Source organism: Abramis brama, assembly GCF_963993115.1.
Source record: "Abramis brama genome assembly, chromosome: 24".
NCBI classification, from domain to species: Eukaryota; Metazoa; Chordata; class Actinopteri; order Cypriniformes; family Leuciscidae; genus Abramis; species Abramis brama.
The window spans coordinates 26,163,044-26,178,517 of record NC_139986.1 but is presented as its reverse complement, the minus strand read 5'-3'; the positions used below and the strand labels follow the sequence as shown (position 1 = coordinate 26,178,517).

General features: G+C 35.6%; 2 long non-coding RNA genes and 2 gene segments (V, D, J or C); 1 reads left to right on the top strand and 3 right to left on the bottom strand.

The window, feature by feature from the left end:
• Positions 1-3,039: 3,039 nt before the first annotated feature.
• Positions 3,040-5,094, bottom strand: LOC311075190. Of its 3 annotated transcripts, none has more exons than XR_014604433.1 (5): positions 4,959-5,094; positions 4,176-4,309; positions 3,931-3,993; positions 3,670-3,764; positions 3,040-3,297 (listed from the first exon to the last, which is right to left on the bottom strand). It is a non-coding gene; the product is annotated as an uncharacterized lncRNA (long non-coding RNA). The 3 variants fall into 3 exon arrangements; XR_014604434.1 differs by lacking the exon at positions 4,959-5,094 and adding an exon at positions 4,678-4,844; XR_014604435.1 differs by lacking the exon at positions 4,959-5,094 and adding an exon at positions 4,698-4,839.
• A 765-nt stretch (positions 5,095-5,859) lies between these two features.
• Positions 5,860-7,286, bottom strand: LOC311075189 (Ig kappa chain V region K29-213-like). The segment is given in 2 exons: positions 7,191-7,286; positions 5,860-7,085 (listed from the first exon to the last, which is right to left on the bottom strand).
• A 2,532-nt stretch (positions 7,287-9,818) lies between these two features.
• Positions 9,819-15,098, top strand: LOC311075617. Of its 2 annotated transcripts, XR_014604535.1 has the most exons (3): positions 9,819-9,837; positions 13,290-13,388; positions 14,659-15,098. It is a non-coding gene; the product is annotated as an uncharacterized lncRNA (long non-coding RNA). The 2 variants fall into 2 exon arrangements; XR_014604536.1 differs by lacking the exon at positions 9,819-9,837 and having other exon boundaries at positions 13,245-13,388.
• On the bottom strand, positions 11,990-12,806 carry LOC311075616 (immunoglobulin kappa variable 1D-13-like). The segment is given in 2 exons: positions 12,606-12,806; positions 11,990-12,522 (listed from the first exon to the last, which is right to left on the bottom strand).
• Positions 15,099-15,474: the final 376 nt, after the last annotated feature.

Sequence of the window (15,474 nt, the reverse complement as noted above, 5' to 3'; positions counted from 1 at the left end):
CCTGACTGACGGCGATTGATCCAATAAATCAGGAGTTTAGGAGCTTCTCCAGGTTTCTGTAAGTACCAGGAAAAACATTCATTCCCATCACTTCATCTGTACACATCTCTGCTGGTTTTACATTTGATATTCACAGTTCCTCCTGGTTGTTCTGCTGTTATTGAGGGACTCTGAGTGACGGTGATCTGTCCTCTACACTCTGAAACACAACAAGAAGAAAATACACTCAAAACTTTGACAATATACTTGAAGAAATGAATTAATATCAAACTTGTGCTCCACAAACCTTGAGCAAACGCTGTGAGAGTCCAGATGAAGATGATGATGAAGGTCATGTTGATGAAGATTGCTGTGTGTGTCAGTGATGAAGTGTTAAACTCACAGCACTATAAACACTCTCACACACTGAAGATCTGATCAATATGCAAACACACTCCACATCATTTACCTGAATGTATGAAATGAAATTATGTTTGTGCAACATCATTGAACACCTCAAAAAAAAAAACACCTGTTGTTTGAGCATCGGTAACTCAGTTTGTTCTATGTCTCTCAAAATTTGAGACATGGTTTCCACATTTGTCTGCTAGAAATATAACTCACTTGGACATGTACAACACAATCACAGATTATGTGAGTTATTGTCAAACACAAAGAGGTCGTTGTTGAGACATAACCCTGTCCTGTTGTAACTCAGGCTGAGGATCGACGGAACAATGAGAGATAATTTGCTGAAATAAGATTCACACAATCTAAATGTGTGCAAGAATGTTTTTGAAGAACAAAGAATAATCAGTTTTGAATAAAGTCAACAATTTTAAGTAACAAAAGATTTATTGTATTTTTTAAGGACTTCAAATTTAGCACAAAAACAACTGTGTTTGTGTGTGTGATCGTGTGTGTGTTCTCAATTCCTGTCACACAACAGTTCAGTCACTAGCTATGTTGCCATCCTCCTATTTTATGTGAATTTTGGGATTGACTATCACATAAAAAAAACGTCGGATGGAAATGTAGAGATGAACATCAATTCTAAAAATGTGCAGAAAAAATCGTATGTGCTCAATTGAGGTGATAATGTTTTTATCCGATAAGAAGACATGCATATAAACTATGATGGAAACATATTCATAAATCCCTCAATGCGCAACAAAAAAGTCACATGATTTTGTCTTAACAGGGAATGTGATTGATAACTGGAATCATCTTCAGGGTTTGGTTGTAATATTTTAAATGAAATGTTAAATCTATCCTCACCGCAAACAGCCGTAACATAGCTAACTGTTTTAGCATGTGGGTTTGAAGTTAGCATGAGTGTAAAGCATCAACTTAAACTGGAGAAATAGCTACTTTAGATTATGCAAGTCAAATGTATCTACAATACAATGATTGTTCGGCAAAAAATAATCTTGATAACATTTTTTACTGTTCCTCCTGAAAATATGTTTTTGGTCATTAAAATGACCATCACAATCACTAAACCTGACAATGCAAATGAGATTTTCACCTCAAACTCACAGTTTCACTCTTTTACTGGTTCAACGCTTTGAACTGGAGCAGTTTCACTTCTGCTGATGGAGGGATGAGACCGTTATGAAGTTTGAGTGGTAGATTATATGACTTGTATGACTTATATAACGTAATGAGACTCTTCACTGGTAGATCACGTGTGACTGGACTAGAGGAGTAAATGTAGATGTTGATCTGATTCAATTCACGATTCATAGGTTTTCGATTATTTTCAAGAAAGATTTCTTTCTAATTCACTTTGATATATTTTGATACTGAAATTCACAAACTAATTCACAGAGTGCAATGCGCCTATAAAATACCTAGGAAAGATATTCCATATTTCATAATTTCAGTAAACTATCCACATTAAAATTATAGCTGATACATTCAAAGTCTCATATTCAAATAAAATAAAATCATATATCCCAGCTGGCATTTTAACGTAGAGTCAGCGTTGAATCAACGTCAGGTGTCAGTGTTGGATAACCGTTGGATTTTGTTTAGATTTTGCAAATCTAATCAACGTTGAAATAGCAACGTCATTCCAACGTCAATATAATCAACGTTGAAATAGAAACATCATTCCAACGTCAATATAATCAACGTTGAAATAGAAACGTCATTCCAACGTCAATATAATCAACGTTGAAATAGAAACGTCATTCCAACGTCAATCTAATCAACGTTGAAATAGCAATGTCATTCCAACGTCAATCTAATCAACGTTGAAATAGCAATGTCATTCCAACGTCAATCTAATCAACGTTGAAATAGCAACGTCATTCCAACGTCAATATAATCAACGTTGAAATAGAAACGTCATTCCAACGTCAATATAATCAACGTTGAAATAGAAACGTCATTCCAACGTCAATCTAATCAACGTTGAAATAGCAATGTCATTCCAACGTCAATCTAATCAACGTTGAAATAGCAATGTCATTCCAACGTCAATCTAATCAACGTTGAAATAGCAACGTCATTCCAACGTCAATATAATCAACGTTGAAATAGAAACGTCATTCCAACGTCAATCTAATCAACGTTGAAATAGCAACGTCATTCCAACGTCAATATAATCAACGTTGAAATAGAAACGTCATTCCAACGTCAATCTAATCAACGTTGAAATAGCAATGTCATTCCAACGTCAATATAATCAACGTTGAAATAGAAACGTCATTCCAACGTCAATCTAATCAACGTTGAAATAGCAATGTCATTCCAACGTCACGTTTCTCAACATAGGTGAATTCGCCAACGTTGAATCAATATTGATTTTAGTTTAGATTTTGCAAATCTAATCAACGTTGAAATAGCAATGTCATTCCAATGTCACGTTTCTCAACATAGGTGAATTCGCCAACGTTGAATCAATATTGATTTTAGTTTAGATTTTGCAAATCTAATCAACGTTGAAATAGCAATGTCATTACAACGTCAATCTAATCAACGTTGAACAGTCAGCTAGGAAGAAGCCAATTGGTCAAAGCAAGACCAGGAAGAAGATTAATAAAGACATTTCACTGACGTAAGAAACATGCTTTATTGCATGGCTGCAAGTGTGCCAACATTTCACACAACATCATTTTACACGTGTCGAACTTTAACCTTTAGAAAAACGGCCCAAACATTGGGCAACATTGAACACGGCTGGTTAAATCTTCCCTTCTTGTTACTTCTTTCTGCCACCGCCACCTATCCTCTCTGGTGCATATTTCAAGTATTTGGCCATGTATTCGTCTGCTTTTGTTGTAGTTGTATCAAATGAGCTCAAGACAGCGTCTGATGAGGGGGGGGGGGGGAAACAGATCAGTATTAGCAAACGTTAACCTCTCAAATTAAAATATTTTGCAAATATCAACTTTTGTGGAATTGCCAATGTTTCAAGTATATAAATTAGTATTGATCAATGTGCAAGGTCATTGATAATCATGTGCTTGGGCAAGCAACAAAAGGCAGTTGGTAGTAACCAGTGCTGCCGGTAGAGAAGTTAGTCTAGAGCCCAGAATGGAGTACTGTATATAATATTAGACCATGCTCTGTAGAGTTCTCCAACTAAAATGATTTCTTCATTTCTTATGAATTATTATTCTGCTTACTATATTCAATTATTTAAAACACTGTTACAAAACTACTATGTTAAAGCAAACTCACCACAGATTATCTTGTAGAGACGGGTCTTCATGAAGGCAACCTTCCCACTTCTTCCTCTGAGGCTCATTATGGCCATCATTTTATTTGTCATAGTTCTGCCATGGTTAAACAGATTTATATTAGAATATTATATTGCAATCAAGTTCATTATGAAAATGTAGCAGAGAGTGAGTAAGTGGGTGTGTGGGGGGAGTGCATGACAGTATATGACAGGGAACATCACTGTAAACTAATGCAAAAAAGGAACATAAAGTTACTTACGCAGCCATTGACTTCTTCACATGGTCTGCAGCATCAACGCCTCCCAACATCTTCAGTTGTTTACTCGGAAAAGAACAAGAAACAAGAAATTAAAATTATAACCAGAAAATGTGGTCAGAGTCAGACCTCCACAAAGCAGGCACATGATGAGGACGAGGAGTTTGTAGTGGTCACCAAAGTGAACAAGCCAATTGTCATAATGAAACTTTGCCAGCACTTTACAAGATTAATTATTTAAAACTTACCAGTTCTACTCCCTCATTCTTGTCCTCCAAGTGATTCTCTAAAGCTTCAAGCTCTTCTTTAGTGTTTGCCGGCTTCACTTCATAACTTGTTCCAGCAGAGCTCTTTTCCCGCTGTCTTCCCGTATAGTATTTTCCTATAAAATATCCCGAAAAATGAAAATTTCAACATTCATCTTTCTGTTGCTATCCCTCTGCTGACAGCAAAAATTCGTACTACAAAACTGCAGCATTAACTATGCGAGTTGTGAAGCTAGGTCTAACGTGACTTTGCTTACAGATTGGCATGAAATCGTGCTCTCACAACAACCACGCTGTTATCTTAAAAAGGCCAATATCACGCTAAGGTTGACTTCAAGTAAGCAAAACGATGCTTTGAAAACATCTGTTTCGCTGAAAGGGCAAGGGGGTAGAAACAGGACAACAGTGCAGAGACTGACAGGTCCGATGGAAGGGCTAACATTAATGTTATGAGAGTAAGGTATTAAAATACGGGATATTTTACAGGAAAATTTGTCCACATACTGGTCCCTGGTTTCCCCATTTAACGTATCCCGGTAAATTCCACATCCTTTTCGGGATTCTAGCATCTTTTTTCTTTCTTTTCTTCTCCCTACTCTGTTTCTCCTCGTTCGACTTGCTGTATGTTTACATTCGCGAGGCCATCAACATGGCCGCCACGCCAAGTATGACGTCACGACGCCCATATGTGACAGAGTCAGGCACACACAACATTTATTTAGGAATTTTCTAGTTATAAAATGTGACTTCAAAAACTTTGCTTACCGTTTGAGATGTTACCACCAAATTCATTCCGAACCCGTCCAGGTCAGAATCTGCCTGACGATGACAACACAGACCCACTTCGCGCATGAGCAATCGGGTGTTGTCTGGAACCGTCAGAGCCAATAGAATCACAGTTGTGTGATGGACAACCGCCGTCCTCCAATCAAGCTCTTGTGTTGAACGATATTCCAAAATGATCAATCAGACTGGAGTTGCTCTCAAAGTACGCCAGGAGATGTAGAAAGCGTCTCAATTCTCTTTTGGCTGATGTGTATTTATTTTTATTTTTTATTCCTTATGAAAACATGAATTGTATCTAAATGATGTATTACAAGATCAATTTCTTTTTTCGGCAAATTGTAACAAATGTGTTATGCAATAAAAAAAAAGAAAAATAAAAGATGTAACGTTAGAAAGCGCTTTTATCACGACTCAACAAACGTTTAATTCAGAGTTGATCTTTCAACGTTGTATCATTATTCATGTATCAACACTTTTTCAACAGTTAATTGATCAGCATTGTTTGGATGTTGGAACAACGTTATTTTTCTATTGATATATTTCAACAAAATGTTTAAAAGTCATGGTTGTAAAAAAAATAATGTTGATTTGAAGTACAACTAAAAAAAAAATTTTTATTTCTATGTTGAATCCGTAGTGAGTTAACAACACCACTTCAACCATTTAGTGTTCAACGTTGTTTTGACGTTGAATTAATGTTACTTAACAAACGTTTAATTCAGAGTTGATCTTTCAACGTTGTATCATTATTCATGCATCAACACTTTTTCAACAGTTAATTGATCAGCATTGTTTGGATGTTGGAACAACGTTATTTTTCTACTGATATATTTCAACAAAATGTTTAAAAGTCATGGTTGTAAAAATAATGTTGATTTGACGTACAACTCAAATTTTATTTATATTTCTATGTTGAATCCACAGTGAGTTAACAACACCATTTCAACCATTTGGTGTTTAACATTGTTTTGACGTTGAATTAATGTTTTTCCATAAACTGACATTATTTCAACCACATTTAAACGTTTAAGGTCAGTCGAATGCCAGCTGGGATCCTAAAACCCCTTAAATGTCTCTGATCGCCCATAATCACTGATTTCAGTAAAACTGCAGTATTTTATCTTGTAAAAATAACAGTGAAGTTTCCACACAATGAAGCGCTTTATTTCAGTGTTGAGCAATAACATCTTTATGAATGTTTGAAGTGTGTTTGACTCGAGACTGAAGTGTTGCTGTGAGAGATCTGTCTTCTGCTCATGTGAGACTCAGACGCATCGCTGGATTCATAATTAATGCGTCCAGAAAACAGTGAATGGTCACAGACAGACTGATTGTGGGACGGTGGAGCGTCTGATCATGTTAAATACGGTTTCTCTCTTTCACTGCTCATTTTGCTCTGAATCAGTTCATCTGTGACTCTTGAACATGATGATCTAAACAGCGGCTTTATGGATGATTATTAATAAACTAGTCAAGAAACAACATCTTTATGATTCACTTTACAGTATGAGTGTATGATTAGGAAGGACAAATAATCATGCTTTATAAAAATACATGAACAACCATATGAGAATAGATAAACCAACAATTATCTGAAAAAATATGATCAAAATAATTTCTTATTATCTTCAGTGCAAAAAAATGTATATTAAGTTCATTTTTATGTTTCTGTTGAGTGTGTGTGTGTGTGTGTGTGAAAGTGTTTGAGCAGCTGCAGTTTCAGTTCAGTCACTGTGACTCTGACTGACGGAGGTTTTTGTACGACTCTTTATCACTGTGTGAACACATATTTACTGTTGATGACATGGAAACTCTGACAGTAATAATGTCCAGCATCTTCAGTCTGGACTCCACTGATGGTCAGAGTGAAATCACTGTTAGATCCACTGCCACTGAATCTAGATGGAGTTCCTGACTGGAGGGTGTTTGCTGCATAAATCAGGAGTTTAGGAGCTTCTCCAGGTTTCTGTAAGTACCAGGATAGAGGCTGATTACCCCAACCCTGATAGACTTCAGGACTGGTTTTACAGGATATAGTAAATGTGTCTCTTAGTTGAACAGATTTCACTGCAGGCGTCTGAGTGACTGTCGGTTCAGCGACTGATTCTACATCAAGAAGAATAAATAAACATTCAGAATTACATATTTGGATAATATTTCAAGCACTGTTAATCAGTTAAAATAGTGCAGTTTAACTTCATATTTCCTCACCTGTGAAACAGCTGGAGAACATCCAGATGAAGATGAAGATGATGAAGCTCATGGTTGCTGATGGTTTAGATTCTCAGTGTTCCAACTCAGAGTTATAAATCCTCCTGAAGCACACACACACACACACACACACACACACACGCACACGATGTGCTGTGATGCAAATCATCTCTATGTAAATCTGTGTGAGGATTCCAACACATGATGCTCATAAATCATAACAGTGTTTAGGAGATTTTTCCATGTTACGAGTCATAAACATTTATTCATGTGTCTGAAGCTTCAGGCTTTCTGATAATTCAGATGACAGAGTTGCTACACTAGTATGTCACTGTGAACTTCATTACAGGGCAAAGGTCATTCCAGAGGTCATAGGTCATCAGAATGTATTAAAATTGCTTTAATCATTAACAATGCATTGAGATGAGTGATAGAGTCAGTAGTTTTGATAGAACAGTTATGATGAGTAATATCTTTATTATTATCTTGATAAACTTCGAGGGAAAGATAAAGCTGCTTGAAAAAGCTCAAAAACATGGTGGCAGTTTTCAGTCATAAGCCAGTTTTGAGTGTGTGTGTGTGTGTGAGTGTGAAGGGGGTGTATTGGAATCCACTACTGCTTCAATGTATATGTACTGAGTGATTATAATCAAGGTATTAATCAATATTTTTCCTTTTAAATATCAAATGAGTTGAATGACTTCTCTGGAGATTTTACTTTGTTATAGAAGTTACCAGTGTGATCACTGAAATGTTTTTTTCCATTTTCTTTAATGTCTGTATTTGATATCTGAAAGCGGTAACAGTGCTTGCTCATTTAGCCCGGCTTCCAGAAATGAAACAGGGACATGTGTTGTGTTTGAGAAAGGTCTTCAGCGTGTTAAAATAATATGGTAAGAAATACCAGTTTGCAGCATATTGCTGTAAAACCCACTGAGGAAAACCTTTCAGAGGTGAGAATGCGCTGCTTTGTGTTTATATGTAGAACTCAATAAGCAATATCCATATGCAGAATTATCTTATTAATGATCAACTAAATGCTGCCAGCTAATGTCTACTGCAGATATAGATCTTCATACATGTGAATAAGGTTGTTATGAAGGGAATGAGCCAGTAGAGGTCAGTGATTATCTTCATTATCTGTCAGTGATCCTCTTCTTTGAGCGGATGAACTGCTGGATCATCAGGATGAGAGTCGAGGTCTAAGAGCAGCGCTGGCAGCGCTGGCTATAATAGTTTCATGAGAACTCTTATATTCATAGTTCTCATGAAACTTTATTAAAAGGCTTCAGATGCAGTCGAGAGTTAACTTGCTCTTGACTGTGTTTGACAGATCCAATATGGCGATCGATCGGCTGATATAGATCTCAGTCATATCACTGATCTATAAAGGTGATGATACACAGGGCAACTTTTTGAGCAATGTTGCTGGGCAATCTTGCCGAGTGATTGTTGCTTGGGCACTTTCCCATTGAAAATGGGCAATAAATATATATCTGGATAATTTAGATCGGTCGTGGGCCCTGTGTCTCATCTGGTTGCCCGTTGACAGCAACATTGCTCAAAAAGTTGCCCTGTGTATCATCACCTTACGAGCACAAAATCTCAAAGCTGTGCTGAGATCAGTCAGTCGGTCAGTTTCCACCATATTTTTATTCAGTATGAATATGAGGAAATTTAAAACAAATACCACTGAGACTCACCCTTATGAAAAGAAAATATATTTCCCATATATGACTGATCAATATATTAAATGGTTTAACAGTATATTGAAAATATACAGAATAATATTGTGTTAATATATTATTGAATAATACATAAGGACTTGCCGCTTTTCATATATTGAAAAATATGTATGTACCATAATGTATGTAATTTTATATTCAGTAATACTGAACTAGAAATCTGTTGTAACTCATCCGTGAATTTGTGTGTGTGTGTGTGTATATACTGTATATATATATATATGTGTGTGTGTGTGTGTGTGTGTGTGTGTGTGTGTGTGTGTGTGTGTGTGAACATACATATGGGAACATGTATGTGCAATATATGTACACAATAATTAATAATATTTTATATTTGATAATATATAGCCATGGTCAGTGCATATATTGCAGTATATTGAAAAATATAAGCACTAGTTTCCCATATATGGAAATGTATTATGTAATATATCGCATTATATTTTACAGTATATTCCCATATATTTTTGTTCTGTAAGGGCAGAGACACTGGTGGACTTTGTCTAGTTGTTTCTCTCAACGTATGCTTTTATTTCTGACCTCTATAATCTAATAAAGAGTTTAATTTAGATGGTTTTATTTCAGATGCAAGTGTGATGATGTTATTTCAGATCCTCCTTTGAGCAGCTGCAGTTTCAGTTCAGTCACTGTGACTCTGACTGACGGAGGTTTTTGTACGACTCTTTATCACTGTGTGAATGTAACATCACCCTCACAATTATTATCAGAATCTGTTCTGCAATGTAAACTCATACAGTAATAATGTCCAGCATCTTCAGTCTGGACTCCACTGATGGTCAGAGTGAAATCACTGTTAGATCCACTGCCACTGAATCTAGATGGAGTTCCTGACTCGAGTTTTTTTACATAATAAATCAGGAGTTTAGGAGCTTCTCCAGGTTTCTGTAAATACCAGTGTAAATCTTCATCCCCATCATCCCATCTGTGCACATCTCTGCTGGTTTTACATTTGATATTCACAGTTCCTCCTTGTTGTTCTGCTGTTATTGAGGGACTCTGAGTGACGGTGATCTGTCCTCTACACTCTGAAACACAACAAGAAGAAAATACACTCAAAACTTTGACAATATACTTGAAGAAATGAATTCATATCAAACTTGTGCTCCACAAACCTTGAGCAAACGCTGTGAGAGTCCAGATGAAGATGATGATGAAGGTCATGTTGATGAAGATTGTTGTGTGTGTCAGTGATGAAGTGTTAAACTCACAGCACTATAAACACTCTCACACACTGAAGATCTGATCAATATGCAAACACACTCCACATCATTTCCCTGAAGACAGACACTCATTAACAGACACAAAACACAATCACTGAAGTGAGAACAGAGTAAAAAATATATTTTTTTATAATATTTGATCTTCTGCAATAGCCAAAATGTTAAAAATTATATAATTCAATTCAGTTCTGAATACGTCTATAAGACCAACTTCAGTATATTAATCTGAATATCTGCTGTGAGAATATTTTTACTTTAGTTGAATTGAAACGTTGCTGTTAATCCCCAAATTTTAGACCAAATCCATGTGTGTTCCTGCAGTTTATGAACAGACATGAGGATCATCACACACACGAGTCTCTGTCAGTCACTGAATAACTGAGTTTGATTGAGAGTCACACATGATATAAACATGTTCACTTTAATAAATTCAGTCAGTAATTCAGTGATGATGAGCTTCATAAAGCAGGGGAAGTCAGTGAGTTTCTGTTGTAATGATTTGACGGTGGAAACACAGCATTCAGAGAGTGAGGATCCAAATGCAGTTTATTTACAAGTATAATCCAGTCATAGTCCATATATCAGACAGAGTCAAAGCACATGTTATCAGTCCCAACAAAATCTATTCTATATCTATTCAAACTGATCTATTAGTTTATTTCACTGGTTCACTTTCAGCAGCGGCACCAAACTGATGATGATATACTTTATAAAACTATATACAGTATTCAGACACCTTCAACATTTCTCACATTATCAGTTTATCCGCTATAGTTTAGAAAATGGTAATAAAATATGACAAATATTAAACTGTGTCAGAACAAATTCATCTTGATAATGTCAGATAACTTTGAGCAAAACATGCTCAGGTCAAAGTGTCTGAATCATTTTTGGTCCCAATTTTTTTTATAAAATTTACTGGTAATCACTTTATGAAGAATTATTGGGTATAATATGTCACAGTTTACTTTATTTTGCTATCCTCACTTACATAAATGAACTCTAGTATTATTGCACACACTATTAAAAAAATATGCAAAATGATATATCTGGTGTCTGAATAATGTTTAGTTTGACTGTAGAAAAGACGCACTCTCAGTTTGTTCAGTTTCTTCTTGAGTGTAATTCGTGACATTGAATGTTAGTCAGTAACACTGTAAAGATGGTTATGGTCTTAATAGTATTTCTCTTAATGATCAGCTCTGTCTGATACTTCAGGAGTAAAAAGGTTTATATTTGTAGAAATGAAGTATAAAGTTATAATAGATGGAGTGATGTGTGGAGACAGCGAGCTTCAGTTCAACACCAGCTTTAACAACGGCCGAAAACAACTCAATGTCAAAAACTAGTTTTATTCTACAAATGTGGAGGATTTCAAGACTTCAAGAGGGAGCAAGGCCAAAACAACACACACAAACCCTCGGACTATTAGGGAGAAACTAACTAAGCTACAAAAATAAAGAAAAGTACAATAAAAATACACTAACTCTCTAACACTTAAACTGGAGAAAACCAGATATAAAGGAAATGGCCTTTAACTCCACATCAGCTTCAGTCGCTCTTCTGCGCCGCTTTATGCCTTTCATTCTAGACTGTGTGTGTGTGTGTGTGTGTGTGTGTGTGTGTGTGATTTTATTAAAACTCAGTCATTAAATAAAATATATTTGTATCTTTGAGTTCGTCTTCGTGTCATTTTTGTTTCAGGTCTTTCATTAGATCAGGGCTTTAACTCACATTTTATAAGTAAACTTCAGTCAGTGGAGCATGAACACTCCTGCAGATTCATGATGAAACACGAACATGCGGACAAATCATGAACCTTTAGTGTTAGACACATTTAATAAGATAAAGAGTCTTATAAATTAATTTAAATATTTACAGTAGCATGTGAAAAACTGAAATGAATGCTTTCTATTTCATGTAATACCAATGAAAATATCCTCACTGTTGAGTGTGTGTGTGTGTGTTTGAGCAGCTGCAGTTTCAGTTCAGTCACTGTGACTCTGACTGACGGAGGTTTTTGTACGACTCTTTATCACTGTGTGAACACATCACCACTATGATAACTCTGACAGTAATAATGTCCAGCATCTTCAGTCTGGACTCCACTGATGGTCAGAGTGAAATCTGTTCCTTCATATTCTCCATTCCCACTGAATCGACTGAGACTCTCATCATAGAGATCATTTACATCATAAATGATGAGTTTAGGAGCTTCTCCGTGTTTCTGCTGATACCAAGCTAAACCCCAGTCATATATCCCAGTATCAGTTTTACAGTCTATAGTGGCGTTTTGTCCTTCAGGAACATTCACAACTTCAGGCTGAGTCACAGTGATTCCTCTGGACGCTGTTGACAACAACATTATATGAGTTTCATCAAATGACATGAACATTAAAGACTCAGAAATGACGAGCTTTGACTTCTGTTACCTGGAATAAAAGCGGTCAGAATCCAGATGAAGCTGCTGAAGAGATTCATGGTGTTTGTTGGGTTTGTACCGTGGTAAACAGCAGTGTGTTATAAAGTGTGTGAGTCTGAAGGCTATAAACACTCGGAGAGCTGAAACACGTGCCGATGCAAAGTGACTCTCTGAGCAAAAACCAGCTGGAGGAAAACACACATGAAAATGAACACATGTAGAAGAAACTGATCCAGTTTTGTGGCCTTTAATGTGTTTTATTCTCATGATCCAGTGGAGTGTGTTTTCACTTCTGTAGGAGTTTAGAAATCATTTCTTCTTTATTCTGCACGAGTCTCTGGTTCAGAGTTCAGACTTTCTGATGAATCAAATGACAGTTTCATCACTAAAAGAAACAAGTATTTCACTGTGAACTCCATGAGAGGGCAAAGGTCATTCCAGAGGTCACAGGTCATCCAAACTTATTAAAATGCTTTGAGAAACACATGATCATTTAGAGACTCACAGTTAAGATGTGTAAAGATCATACAGAGTCTTTCTGATTATATTATTTATTTAGATTTAATAGTTTTCATGCATTAAGAGACATTTAGAGACGATGAGACGTTCAATAATCCTGATGTTGAGAAGATCTGCTGTTGAGTCTCATATCAGTGTGTGTGTGTGTGTGTGTGTGTGTCTTTCTCTGCTGGAGTGTGTGTTCATTTGAGTGTGACGGAGGTTTTTGTACGACTCTTTTACTAGAATGAAACACTGTGGTGGACTTTCGGTGGAGGAACTAAACTGACGATCAGTAAGTCTTTTCAATTCTCTAATAAGAAAATTTTATTTTTAGATTATTTCAGTAAGATAATTATTTGTGATGATCTTAAAATGCCATGAATGAACCTTAAAAAAATCTTATTTGTCAACAAGATCATTAATTTATTATAAAAATATGTTTTTGAAAAGCAATTTATCATTTAACTATTTTATTATTTACTTAAGTTTATATTTCATATTGTTTTTAAATGTTATTTTTAATTTTACATTAATAATTTAATTATTATTGGTAACATTTGATTGTATTTTAATGTAGCCTATGGATTGCAGTATTTTATGATATATTCAATTATTTCTTGGTATAAATAATTCTGTCTATAATTAATAGTAAATTTAACAATTAAGGGTTTTTAAATGCATCCAAAGTTTAATAATAAAAAATTTGTGTAAGCGTCATCAAAGAGATATTTTGTTAGTTGGTCTTAACAGTAGAATTTGAAATATATATTGAAACTTGATTTTTTGTATCAAAATGTATGAATATTTTTACAAATTAATATTGAAATTATTATTTAAAATTGATTTCAAAATCTTATGAAGAAATCACAATATATTAATCAATTTTCATGTGGACAATGTTGTTCAAAATTAGATTGAGATTAAAATGTTCTGTAATCAATCAAATTAGTGTTTTTTTATTTATTTCATTTTTTATTAAATTTCATCATTTGTATAGCCATTTTAAATGTCATATTTCATTTTACATGAATATTTAAAATCTTATTATTGCTAACATTTAGTTTTCATAACATTTAGTTTTACATTTCATGTACTGACTGAAGATACTTTAAAATCTATTCAATAATTTCTTCATATATAATTTTGTCTATAATTCTTGGCAAATGTAACTATTAAGGGCTTTTTTAAACGCATGAAACAAAAGTTGTATAATGTGGACAAAATTAATATAATTTTTTATAATTTTCATCAGACAAAAAGAAACTCAGTTGAAGAGCATTTTGAAAATTAATCTTTTAAACTATTTAAACGATCAAATTTGCTAATGTTTATGATTGTGAGTTTCTGAATAGCAGAATATTTTCAAAATACAATTAATATTGAAATGATCATTTAAATTAGTTTTCTAGATCTTATAATGACATCACAATATAACCATCAATTTACTTGGACAATGTTTTTCAAACTCATTCTAGGGATCATTTAAAATGTAACTTGTATATTTAAAAACAAACGATCATTCATGAATGTGTGTGTGTGTGTGTGTGTGTGTGTGTGTTCAGCGGGTCCCTCCGTGTCTCCCTCCGTGTCTCTGCTGTCTCCCTCTTCTCTGCTGATCTCTGGAGACTCCTCCGCTCTGCTCTGCCTGCTCAGCTCTTACTCTCCACAGGGGGCGACGGTGAGCTGGACGCTGGACGGGTCAGAGGTCACCGAGGGGGTTCAGACCAGCGCAGAGAGCGAGCGGGACGGTCTCTACAGTCGCAGCAGCGTCCTGAGCCTCAGCAAAGCACGCTGGGAAGCCGCAGAGCGCTTCGTCTGCAGAGGAACACATGCCGGAGCTGCTCACGAGGCCTCGTTCCTCAAGAGCTCCGAGTGCTGATGTTTCTCCAGTGAAGACCAGCGTATCTGAGCGTCACGTGATTTACAGCTCAATACTGAAGCAGTCTGTCAATGTGCTGCCATTGCTGTTCATTCAATAAAGCTTCATCTGAACGCAAGCGCACATTTGTGTTGGACTGCATCATTGATCAGTGTGTCGTTCCTTCAAAGTCCTGCACTAAAGTTTCAGCGGCTTTTGATTGATTGTAATAGTTGAGAACAGCTGCATTCAGCAGTAAATGTGAAATGAAGCTCTTGGGGTTTGAACATGGTCACTGGAGATGAGCTGCTCTATTCTGAGACCGTCACAATCACTAAACCTGACAATGCAAATGAGATTTACACCTCAAACTCACAGTTTCACTCTTTTACTGGTTCAACGCTCTGAACTGGAACAGTTTCACTTCTGCTAAAATGAGTTATGAGTAATAAATTCATTATCAGCTTGAGATGATATCTAGGCTTAAACAAGACTCAAAAACATCTTTGTTACATTGACT